The 13,942-nt window shown below is 41.7% G+C and overlaps 1 protein-coding gene across 1 annotated transcript in view; it reads right to left on the bottom strand.

Annotated features, from left to right (window-relative positions):
• The window catches only part of LOC124149707, a 94,938-nt gene that overhangs the window by 13,618 nt on the left and 67,378 nt on the right, over positions 1-13,942 (bottom strand). The window lies entirely within an intron of this gene.

The raw sequence follows: 13,942 nt of genomic DNA on the forward strand, positions 1-13,942 counted from the left end.
TTCAATATCTAAAAGCTTTGTTGGGTAAATAGTCTTGCGATTGGCCCAGTCAAATGCCATATCTAATCGATATGAGATCTGAACCTCTTAATGTGATGCCACATCAATGGACCTACGTGCACGGCAGGACATCAATGGGCGATAGTTACACTGTCATTGTTTCCGTTGTCACCACATTCATAACGAAATCCAAGATCGACATGTCTGACAAAATCCGCCATTGTGATATCCCGCCACTCAACTTATGACGTCATTGCAAATGCTCCACGTTTAATAAACTATTAGGAATTTTCTGACAGGAATTGCTTTTTAGATATATTAAATGTGTCGACTGGGGACAATGAACAACTATATCTTGGGGTTTTAAAAGAATGATGTCATTGTACAGCGACACCTCCTTAAACTGATGGGAACCGTCATGAAACCATACAGGTTTTAAGATAATACCGGCCGTACAACCTAGATATAAGAGTAGACGTGAGTTCGGACTAGCAAATGTTTTACATATAAGAACCAGAACAAGCGTATTTTCACCTGATGGTGTCACAGATCTGCACATAGCTTTACTTTGCATATATGTTTCAGTTCAGCTTCAAACTTCTCTTCAAGAATTAAGTTGTTCTCGCCAGTCGACGTATTTAACAAATTAAAACCACACTTTTTTATTCGCTTCCGTAGTTCAGCTTCTACCTGCCCTTAAACTAAGTTAAAGACAAATACATGCGATCAATAGATTGTGAAATTGGTGCCGTTAGTTTTATGGTATTGATACATCAATACTCAGAATAGAGCATATCAAGAATTATGAATATTCTATTAAATCAACGTCAACCTTCAACCGCACAGAATGACCTTTTCCGATATGGCAAATCGTGTATACATGAATATTGAGACATGGCACACCAGGAGAAGGAATCGCGGATATTGATTCGTTAATAATCTTCCTGTTGTTGTTGGCATCATATCACCGCAGTCAATAGATACACCCTGCTAAGACACACTCGTATGGAAGAAGATATTCCGTTGGGATCTGTTTAGGTTTTGACCCTGTTAAATGGCCCTGGAGACAGTTTAGGCCAGACCTGTTTTAAACTTGGTTTATGAATACGCCGATTCCCCAAAATAGAAATGTGAAAAATGTAAAACTGTAAAAGCAGCCGAACAGAAATAAGTCAAATTATAAAAAGATTACTGTCGCCATCAATATAGTAAATTATTTATAACACTGTTAGTAAAATCTATTTTTCTTAAAAACAAAGTAAAATTTGAAGAAAAATATATTTGAAATTGGAATTTTTTGTTTTTACGAGTACAGACCTCATTTTTGGGGCAAGTGGATGCAATGTGTAAAGGCTACTGTTGATGTTTTATTTCGTATACATGTATATGGCTGAAATAAAAAAAAATTCCCTCCCTCACTCACTCTCACATTTACTTTTGTCAATATTCTTGCAATGTGACGGTGATGTGACACCAGAATAAGTTTGACACATTGTACCCAATAGGGAACCGAACCCGGATCTTTGACATGGCGAGCCATCGCATTAACCATCTGGCTACTGCCCCCTTCAGGAAAACAGGTGGCACAGCGACCTAAAGCTTGAACAACCAACACCACTATCTGCCCAACACTCCACAAGCAGCACTCCAAAACAATCCTTTCACAATATGATCTTTCATAAAACCTGACGTTCTGCACAGTTCAGTTGTCATATAACACAATTTTCATCTGCTGTGCTGAGGAATCGCTCTGTGCGCGTTGTTTACCCTGTCTGGAGCTGTGATCACTCAAGGCCTGCCAACACAAACGCACAGTGAAATGGATGTGCCCCCTCTAGGGACGTCTAAAAGAAGATTCTAGGGTTCAAGGCCCCACACAGTTGTGGTGGTGCATTGATTGCAACAATATTGTACAAAGCAACCACGAGGAGTCGATACTCATGTTATATGGAATCGTCATATGTTGTGATCGAACGCGAATAGGCGTTCATCATGTAGTAGAGTTTGTTCTTGAAAACTGGCAGTGTAAATTGAAACTGTCTGCATAACGACGCGAAGCAATCTTGAGATTAATTTAAGATATTGAGTGTCTGATCGGTGAAGAAAAGTATGTATTCATATTCAAAAGGTTTGCAGACAGCACTTTTCTTTTCATAAAAATAGTTTCATTTAAATATATCTTGAGAGTTTACCATTTCCACCACGTCTTTTGTGTAGGCAAACAGTTATATCTCCGAATGGCACAGTGGATGTGTTAATGCCACACTGCTCAAATAACACGATCCGACTTATATTATACATCGAATTCAGACTTAAGAATTAAGTACAGGAAAACTCAGAAGTTTTAACGTTTTTACATTCAACAACCTGTATTATGCCAGAGGACATCACGTTATATTACTACAGGATGCACCACGACGGATGTTGCTTTCTGTACGGTCATGCGCACTGAGTTCATTCATGTTGTCCAGGTCCAAACTTATATTATACAGTGAAACCTCGTTAAGTGGAACTCCTTTAACTCGATATAACGTTACGACGCTACATCTTCATGGGTACGGGACTAAGGTCTAAAATAAGCGCGAGGGTCTAATATCGACGCTTTATGGTCTAATATCGACACAAGAATCTAATATGGACACATGAGTCTAAATCGACAGTAGGGTCTAACATCGACACTAAGGTCTAAAATTGACACAAGGGTCTTATATTGACACTTGGGTATAATATCGACAACCCGCTTGTCTCGATGGCAACAATAACTTTGAGCTATCGGGACGTCTACTGCCGATTATCATGCAACTTCTTCTGATACCCGTCTATGACATTTCATGTTAATGTCGGATTCAAATAGCTCACATCATGTGGTACATCTTTAAAACAAACTGGATCAAAGAAATCTTCAAACGTATTGGCATCAAAGTTATTTACACAGCCACTGTTCCTTGTACGTATATTGATTGGTGTCACTGAAATATGCTGCAGCTGTGTCTATATTAATGCAAATCGAAATTGGATGATATTCGTTGTATCTTATTACACTGTTAGTGAAACGAAACCTTTAGCGAGCAAGTCGGGATCGGGGGGACGATTGTTTTGAACAAATTGTTAACCTTGTCAGTGAAACCATGAGGTTTGTCGCGATTGAGGGGATATTTCATTTAACAGAAGTAAACTACCAGTTAAAACAAACGTTCCCACGACCAATGGTTTCGCGACTATCGGGAGTTTCTGGTTTGAACATAAATGCCCTACTAGCCAAAACGTTTCCCCAACGTCTGGGCTGATAACCTATTTAGATGAGTGATAACTGCCAACATATCACCGGAGTAGGATGGTTTTCAAATGCATGGCTGGCGCTGAAATATTGTTTAGCGGAAATGAAGAAATGTAGGCGCTTGTGGCACATTTGTTACTGGGCGAAGGATGTCTATTTCTGTGCGCAGGTAGAGGGCAGATTTCGGCAGACAAGAAAATGATTAAATAACCAAGAGCAATAGCAGACGGCTGATTTCAGATGAAGAAATAGTTAGATCGGCATATAGACCCATATGTTATCAATGGGCAAACGAATTTGGAGATGGCGTAAGATATAGCACCTTAAAATGATATAATAACTGTAGTCGACTGAAAATTAAACTGTCAATTCCGGATATACGAAATCCATAGGAGCGTTGGTTCGTGAAATCCGAAATTCACTATTCGCACGAACATGTTCCTATTGATCGGGAATTACGATTTGGTTCGTTATTACCGAAGTTCGATATATCCGATACTGACTGTATTAAACATATGTTCTTGATAACTGGATTCGACATATCTGTACAGAATGTCAGATAACAGATCGTTTCGCTACGAACATAGCTACAAATATGAGTGAAGGCGAACACATCCCATGACGGTAGTAGAAACAAAACTCCCCAAACAAATTATTCTTAACGGATCAACGAAAACAGACATAATCCTCGAGTGAGTGAATGAGTATGTTTTACGCCGCTTCCAGCAATATTCCTGTAATATCACGACAGGGAAACCTCAGAAATGGGCCTCACACATTGAACCCATTTGAGGAATCGAACCCGGTTCTACAGCGTGACGAGCGAGTACTTTATCCGCTTGGCTACCCCACCGCCCTTTAATCCTCGAGCCCACGTATGTGGCCGAAGGTACCATTACGATTTTTTGCAGGTTTAAAATGACTATCTATAAATGCATGCACGGTACAAGAGAACAGAAACACGTCTTGTAGACGTCTGGTAAGGGTGGCGATTGTTACTTGTCACTTCCACTCCAAGTGACATAAAGCACAACAAGCAGACCTTCTACAGGGCCCATCAAATCCAGAACGACCAAAGATCAATCAATACTTAACTGTGAAGAGTCTTGTGCCAGACTGGGTCAGTGAGTGAGTGAGTGAGTATGGTTTTACGCCGCTTTTAGCAATATCCCAGCAATATCACGGCGGGGGACACCAGAAATTGGCTTCACACATTGTACCCATGTCGGGAATCGAACCCGGGTCTTCGGCGTGACGAGCGAACGCTTTAACCACAAGGCTACCCGACCGCCCCGAGACTGTTGGACTGGTAGTAAATATATATACAACCAAATATTACCCACTCAAAATAACCTTATCAAATCGCACAAAAAAAGCTTGAAAGGTCGTTATTCCTAATAATCAGGTTGAAGTGATCGGAGCATGCGGCAAATGTATTGTCTGAGTCTTTGGTGGAAGTATCGCAAACACCGACTGAGTTCAGAAGGTTCATCCATTAAGTAGGTCAGATGCATTAGAGGTTGTTGGCTAACCGGCTTGTTAATGTTCTGGAGGGTCATCTATTTTTCCGGATGCAGGTCAGTTAGGTTATTGTCTGGGGGACATAATCCGTTTAGGGAGTGTGTTTTTTGCATCCAAGGTTGTTCATATTTTATGGATTGATGAGTGTGTGTTTCTTTTAACAAGAGTAATTTTTTTCTGCGGAAAAATAGATTGAAGGCGTTTTTTCCCAGCCAGAAGGTTACAGAGGATTAACGTTAAAAGGATGAATCTGTTTCTGTTGATTCTGTTCCAAACATTGTGCTGCAAGACGCATCAGGTGTGCAAAAAAATCATGACATAAAAGAGGAAAGTGTCTCCTTTACCTACTCTTTTTTTTTAATACATTAGCATTGACAGATGTGCGTGCTGGGTCTGCCAGAAACAGCGTCACGTGGTCCGGGGACGGCAGATAGGATGCGTGACAGATTGGGTCGGAAAAGGGGGTTTGATGAGAAAGGATGGAGAGATGGGTTTAACGCCGCTCTGAACAGAATTTCATTTTCTCTCCATATTAAAATGAAACAAATTATACAGCAGTCCATTACACAATTAGCACTGGGAGCCATGCAAACTGTTCCACGGGATGCACTGCCATTTTGCTGGTCTGTCCGCCAGACCCTGGAGATTTCAATAAAATATGAATCCAAGTCATGCATATTTCTGGGCTCCTTTTGAATTTTATTATTTTTATTTTGTAGATATATATTTCTGAATACGATAAATTTATTTCTGGGAAAAAATGTTAGTCTGCCATTTTGCCAGCCCTGTCAATTCTGATTGGGCACTAAGACGTGTCTACAATGCATGTGGTTGGCCGAGCGCCAATGCTTCGACAGACGGTGTTACTAAGTCCTAGGTGTTATTCCATAACAACAGAGCTAACGTACATGTCTCCTAGACATGGGCCAATCCAGTGTAAGAAGCTTAGTTATTCCCGTCAGGTCAAGGTGGCTCAGCATAGCCTTCATAATACAGAACGTTTTGTCAGTTTAGTTTAGTTTGTTGTTATACGCCGCACCCAGCAATATTCCAGTTAAGGCGTTCACTAACAAAATGGGGCGGTCGGGTAGCCTGGTGGTTTAAGCGTTCGCTCGTCACGCCGTACACCCGGGTTCGATTCCGACATGGGTACAATGTACCATTTCTGGTGTCCCCCGCCGTGATATTGCTGGGATATTGCTAAAAGCGGCGTAAAACCATACTCACTCACCCTAACAAAGTTAAATCCCTTAGCAATGCCAGGATTTACTGGTCCTGGGTTCGAATACCAGAATGACCCCGATTATGATCTTTGGTCTGTCATTTCAATACTCGTGGTTGCGCGAAGCCGAATCCTTACAGAATTACATATCTTTGCAGTGCCATGATCTCCTGATGCTGGGTTGGAATTCCAGAATTGCCTCAGTTAGAATCATAGAACTTGAGTTCAATACTCGTGGTTGCTGGTTCAAGTGGCGAACGTCTGAGATTTGCTTACAATGCTGTGAGACAACTGAAATACTATTTATTATTAAAGGCAACGATCTCCACACCAGTCGTTGTAATGAAAGGTGCTTAAATGAGCACCCCAATGCCCCAAGCTGCATCTCTTTGGCTGTACGCTAATGAAAAACAACAGCGTGACATTTAGGAAAACATTTCTATTGGGATAACGTGCACCAACCAACAGAAACACGAAGATGTATTAATGTTTCAGAATCCCTTTACCAAAAGCCTGCAACACACAGGCTTAAATTACAAAGTTCAGTAATTTCATTAGAACTGCAAATTACGACTAATTTTCTCGTATTCGAAGCCAGATCTGAAGGCAACGCATCGCAGTCAGACGAGGGGGTATATTGAGTTTTTGGCCGGGCCGCTGGCTTGACGCCAATTAATGATCGATTGGAATGGCCTTCTATTACAGGAATAAAACAAAATGACAGAAGGCTGTGAGCGTTTATTAGTTATCGATTAGTAAAGCCTGGATCTCTAGAAGTAAACAAATTGGCCCTGACCGCTGACGACCAGAACTGTATGTGTCCAATAGACTCGGGGGAGAATCCCTGCTTAATAACACTCACACAGGACATTGGTTCATTAGCATGGGGTGAGATGGGGAGTCTTTTAGGGGATGTTTGGGAGAATGTTGGTACGAAAGCTTGACGTGAGGATAGTCTTATCGCTCACGTCAATGTAATTAAACCAAGAACGCGATCAAGTGGACACTTAAGAGTCTGTTTGCTTGGTGACAAAGATTTATTAGCCCGGTGCAACTTCTGTTTGAAATTATATTTTGGGCGTGCATGATGAAGACAAATGCACTCGATGTACAGGGGGTTTGGTGGCTGGCGATGGGCGTGCAATTCCAGAAACATTCGTCACTACTCGTTCCTTTCCGTAATTACATTCAACATGTCTCGGAACGACAAGAGAGACACAGTGGCAATATTACATTGCGGCTTGACAGTGGTATTTGACAAGTAGGGTTCTCTGATTAGACAGCTGATATGCTCCAGAATGAGTGGAATGGAGGCATCTGCCAGACTAATACACAGAAACAAGGTCTGTTTTGGTGTGATCTATAGTGTGGCTTGGGTAAGCAAGACATGAGCAAGATGTATGATCATGCGTGAGTTTAGGGTAAGCAGGGTGAGCTGGGTTACGTCAGATTTCTTTCTTTGTTTGTTGTGTAACTCTCACTCAGCAATATTCGAGCTATATGATGGCGGTCTGTAAATAATCGAGTCCGGCCCAGACTATCCAGTGATTGACATCATGGGCATCAATCCACGTAACTAGGAAGCAAGCACCAAAGCAAGACATGAAATGTAAGCAAGATGTGTAATGTTAGGGTAAGCAAGATGTGTAATGGTAGGGTAAGCAAGATGTGTAATGGTAGGGTAAACAAGATGTGTAATGGTAGGGTAAGCAAGATGTGTAATGGTAGGGTAAACAAGATGTGTAATGGTAGGGTAAGCAAGATGTGTAATGGTAGGGTAATCAAGACGTGTAATGTTAGGGTAAGCGAGATGTGTAATGGTAGGGTAAGCAAGATGTGTAATGGTTGGGAAAACAAGATGTGTAATGGCAGGGTAAGCAAGATGTGTAATGGTCGGGTAAACAAGATGTATAATAGTAGGGTAAGCAAGATGTGTAATGGTAGGGTAAACAAGATGTGTAATGGTAGGGTCAGCGAGATGTGTAATGGTAGGGTAAGCAAGACGTGTAATGGTAGGGTAAGCAAGACGTGTAATGGTAGGGTAAACAAGATGGGTAATGGTAGGGTAAGCAAGACGTGTAATGGTAGGGTAAGCAAGATGTGTAATGGTAGGGTAAACAAGATGTGTAATGGTAGGGTCAGCGAGATGTGTAATGGTAGGGTAAGCAAGACGTGTAATGGTAGGGTAAGCAAGATGTGTAATGGTAGGGTAAACAAGATGGGTAATGGTAGGGTAAGCAAGACGTGTAATGGTAGGGTAAGCAAGATGTGTAATGGTAGGGTAAACAAGATGTGTAATGGTAGGGTAAGCAAGGCGTGTAATGGTAGGGTAAGCAAGATGTGTAATGGTAGGGTAAGCAAGATGTGTAATGGTAGGGTAAACAAGGCGTGAAATCTTGAGTGAGGCTAGGTTACGTAAAACGTGTTGTGTGTGGAAACTTGAGGTAAGTAGTGGCCAGGGCAAGCTATACGTGTTGAAGCTGAGGTGAGGAAGACGTGTTGTGTCTGGGGAAAGCAACTCGTGAAGTGGCTAAGGCAAGATGTTTGGTTACATTACACGGGTCCTACACCTACATCTAGTGCTTTTTACTTAATCACTTTCGTCAGACACAGCACCAAACACGATAACTTTCTTCCATCATAAGAGTGAGTACCTAACATTAAATCCTTGGTCGTTATGATAACGCGAACATTAACTGCGAGAGCACGCACCACAACAAATGGCGCGTCTGATGGGGCCGAATTTGCAATAAACATCTTATCTCGATGACAGGTGACCAATGACGACCAGCACAGGGATCTCGACCCATTTTGGATACAATAACAAGCTTGTTGAAGATAAGACGATGATTGGGAGCGCCCAAAGCACCTTCCTGGTTAGCTAGACAATGCATGCCACTTATAACCAGAGCAGTGTTATCGGGTGTAGTCCTGAGTGGGCTCATCTTATACCAGTAGGACTGTGAATTTGCAAGGTTGGTATCGTGACAAGAAGGATCACGACGTGCCATCCCACATGAGCACGCAATTTCATAAACATGCCTCCCGACTATTCATGATCCCAGACATATTTTGTTCATTGTATAACCGATTTTTTTGTATTGGTATAATCGTACAATTCAGAACTGCAATAGTGTCATCTTAGCGATTCAACTGTTCTTAACAATAAGTGTTGTCGCCATATTTAAAATTCATGACAAAACATTGTTGAAGGTCCCATGGCTCCCAACTAGAGATACATGAAAATACAGGTCTATGTCAGTAGTAGGTGAGTTTGTTTTAACGTAGTATTTGAAGTATATCACCACCTCCTGTAGAATCGATGGCCAATCTTAAACACTTTATTCCACGGATTTCACAATGGGCACATTCGTTATCGTGGTTGTACTAAAATACTAATGGAGTATAGACAACATCTCCCGACTATGTAGTAATAATATCTTAAGTGTGTTATTATTCTGATTAAAAGACTTCAGTGACCGTGTCAGTTCATTGTTTGTTTGTTTGTTGCTAAACGCGGCACTCAGCAGTATTCCAGTTATATGACGGCGGTCTGTAAAATAATCGAGTCCGGACCAGAAAATCCAATGATTGACATCACGAGCATCGATCTACGCAATTGGGATCGATGACATGCATCAACCAAGTCAGCGAGCCTGATCACCCGATCCCGTTAGTCGCCTCTTACGACAAGCATAGTCGCCTTTTACGACAAGGATGGTTGCTGAAGACCTATTCTACCCCGGATCTTCACGGGTTGTCAGTTCATTGTGGGAGAAACTAGGTGTGTGGTGCTTATCGCTGGAACACGGGTATGATGCGATCATACGAAGGAACATTTATCAGGGATATCTAGGATTCGAACCCACGACAAAAGGATTCTGGCTTGCGGGTTTACTGGTACTGAACTTGACAGCTTACCGTAAAGACCATTGTATAACACGAACCACTTGTATTTCGGAAGGCGAAAAAAACCCACTTTCTTTCAACATCCAAAATGTAAGCCGCAAACTGCGTGTTTATCTTAAACGCATTTTTTAGCAGAAAATATGATATTTTATTTCAATTTTAATGGAATTGTAATATATGAATTGTATTTTCTTAAAGAGGAAGTGATTATTTGGCATAATGTATATCAGTGCATTATTAAGCTCTTTATACCCCAATGCCTCGTTATCAAAAACGATGGAAACCAATCAGTCCGGATTAACAAGGTTACGTTGTATTAGTGAAGAAAGGAATAATCAATAGTTATTTACACCCGCATAATTATAATTTGAAATAATTTACAGATTATTATCACAATCAAATAGATACTGAGCAGAATTGTACTAAAAGGACTATGCTTGTTAGTGATTGCATTTATAATGTAGAGTGAAACCCCATGTAAACGGAGACCTGCCTCGGATGAGTACTGTTAGCAACGTTTACGTGTATAAACATACAAAGGGACACGTTCATTGATAAGTTAATCCGGATATGTTTTAACCGGATGATTTCACTGTCGGATTTATGTGGTTTCACTGTGGATTCACGAGGTTTCACTGTAGGATTAATGGGTGAGTGAGTATGGCTTTACGCCGCTTTTAGCAATATTCCACCAATATCACGACGGGGGACACCAGAAATGGGCTTCACACATTGTACCCATGTCGGGAATCGACGAGCGAACGCTTTAACCACTAGGCTACCCGACCACCCCTATAGGATTAATGATGTATCACTGTCTGATTAACGGTGTATCACTGTCCGATTAATGAGGTTTCACTGTCTGATTAATGAGGTTTCACTGTCTGATTAACGATGTTTCACTGTCGGATTAATGAGGTTTCACTGTCGGATTAACGGGGTTTCACTGTCGGATTAACGATGTTACACTGTCGGATTAACGGGGTTTCACTGTCCGATTAATGAGGTTTCACTGTCTGATTAATGAGGTTTTACCGTCTGATTAACGATGTTACACTGTCGGATTAATGAGGTTTCACTGTCGGATTAACGGGGTTTCACTGTCGGATTAACGATGTTACACTGTCGGATTAACGGGGTTTCACTGTCGGATTAATGAGGTTTCACTGTCGGATTAACGATGTTACACTGTCGGATTAATGAGGTTTCACTGTCGGATTAACGATGTTACACTGTCGGATTATAGAGGTTTCACTGTCGGATTAATGAGGTTTCACTATCGGATTAACGATGTTACACTGTCGGATTAATGAGGTTTCACTGTCGGATTGATGAGGTTTCACTGTCGGATTAACGATGTTACACTGTCGGATTAATGAGGTTTCACAGTATTCGTTAGGTTAGTCGGGACACTCTTTACAGGAGATTAAAAATCCTGACCTCATCAGTGCCAGAGCTTTGTCTCCCCTAGTGTATCACAATGATTTGAATTTGGGGAAGACCAGGTAGCCAAAATGTCCAAAAATGTCCACGCACTTCTCTTTCGGACGTGTGGTCTTTGAATTGATACCTTTTTAACGAAACCCTCTTTTCCGTGGAACACGCTTCGAATGTAAAGCGCTCTCCTATCAACAGAGATATTAAATACAATCCCTACGCCACCAATGCGTGAATTTATATTAGAATGACAAATGGATTGATAGAGCCTTGACGCCAGCCTAACAGCTCAGCGTGTAACTGCATATGAAATATAATATTACAAGGAAATGTTTTATACACGAGAGCGATTTAATTAAGAGTTGATGTGGTTTTGAACTATATAAAAAATAAATGGAACTGAAATGGAATACGTTTGTAAGAGCAATGAGCATGCTTTTTAATATGTTTTGATGTTAGGAATCCGTGGTCATTACCATATTTTTTAAAACGACCAAGTGAGATACTCCTTACTTGGCACCATTAGAGTGGAATTATTGCCACAATGGTTACATAATCATGAAGAGCATATAGCATATCTGAATGCATAAAAGCCATATCAATTAACACATGGCACGATTCAACTCAGACGGTAACAGAGTGAATGAGTGACTTGGGTTTAACGCTGCTTTGAAAGTATTCCAGTTATATCACGGCGTGTTAGCTTAACGTTGGAGGAAAGCACGAAGCGATGCAGGGCTCAAACGTTTACCACTTTTGTGAAACCCAAGAGCATTGGCATGGGGCTGAGAAGCCTAGAAACACAATCGGGCCGAAACTGGATTCGAACCCACGATCATGTTTCTGGCGTGCCAAAGGGACGCAACTCCCCACAACGATCTGCGGCGCCTTAGATGACTGGGCCACCCGTGTCCCCTTAACAAAGTGGTAGACAGCGGAAAAACATGAAGGGGTTGGATTTAACAAAGATAATCCGGATTAACAGGTATCCTAATTACTATGTCAGATGTTCAGAGTTATCAATTCAGCCGGTTGTACTCGGCGTTACTTCAAAGGGTCGTTCCACAAGTAAGCGACAAGTATTTTGTTTCTCTCCCGATCAACCAAACAAACCTGTGAGCTGCCAAACAGTCAACCAACTGGAGTCTCGTTCACAAAGGAATACATGTTTGGAGTGAGTCATAAGTCCGCTTGGAACAGAATTTCAGTTTTATCACGGCGCGATACATCTTCCCGAGGCAAGGGATTTAACTCACCATAAAAGTCCAGTTTCCACACTTGCCGAACTGGAATGGAATAATGAAGTTATATTTTGCCTGGACTAACGAGTCTATGCACAGTCCAATCAAAATCGCGTAACGAAATCGACATCCGGTTCGTAAACTGCCGTGCAGATTTCGGTCGATTGCAGGATTTGCAAAGCCCGTGTACCGACAACACGGCGTCAACAGATATTTTTCTAAATCCTTTCATGTTTTAATCAAGGTTCTCACGTGATTTGATGCACTTCGCGAAGTAAGACCCGTTTTACCACAATAAAGGTTTTGATTATCGATCAGATCGCCTTGACTGGGCGCCGCCATTTTGTTTGAAGCAACTGCTAGTGATATGAGAGGTGGAATCTGATTAGTCAGAAGAAGGGACATAGACGGGACAAAAACTGTAATAGACACTGGTGGCACAACGATCGCGCCCAAAACTGGACTTTTATAGTCAGTTCACTCCCTTGCCTCGGGAAGATGGGCGCGATATGTGGAAGGACAGCCCAAAGTGACACGTGGCACCGTTGCACGAAGCAATCTTAGAGCAACGACTGTCGTAAACAGTTAAGGTGTAGGAGTTTTTATCGTCTTAAGGCTAAAATTACTTTGAGCAACGGGCCCCAGGTCTTAACGTTACCACTTTGGTGAAACCCATGACGACTGTGTTGACAGACAACCGTCATAGACGGCAAAACTGAAACCCGCGATTCGGGGATTGCTAGGGAAACTCAGCTACTTAGAAAACTTAGATAACTGGGGAAACACTGTTTGTTTGTTTGTTTGTTTGTTTAAGTCTGGACAAGACAAAGCAGTGATTGATGGTATGAACAACGTCATATGACGTCGGGGCATGATGACACGCAGAGAGCCAAGTCACCGAGCCTGACCACGTGATGTATTTATATATCGCAATCGCGTGTTACAAACTGGGGACTAATCCTAACCCGGATTCTAATCTTAATCCTGACGGGGCTCGGTTCCGCTGACACCTGTTGGGCCGTATCATTTGACTCTTAAAGATCCGGGTTAGAATTGATCTTCAGCAAACCATGCTTGTCGTAAAGGGGTGACTATGGGGATCGGGTGGTCAGGCTCGCTGACTTGGCTGATGCATGTCATCTTATCCCAATTGCGTGGATCGATGCTCGTGTTGTCAATCACTGGATTGTCTCGTCCAGACTCGATTATTTACAGATGGCCGTCATACAGCTGGCACATTGCGGCATTAAACAACAAACAAACAAACAAACAAACAGTACTATTAGTTCAAACTGCATTGATTAACCACTTCTTTACGAGAAGAATACTAAAATA

Source organism: Haliotis rufescens, unplaced genomic scaffold, assembly GCF_023055435.1.
Source record: "Haliotis rufescens isolate VD_foot unplaced genomic scaffold, xgHalRufe1.0.p SCAF_1, whole genome shotgun sequence".
NCBI classification, from domain to species: domain Eukaryota; kingdom Metazoa; phylum Mollusca; class Gastropoda; order Lepetellida; family Haliotidae; genus Haliotis; species Haliotis rufescens.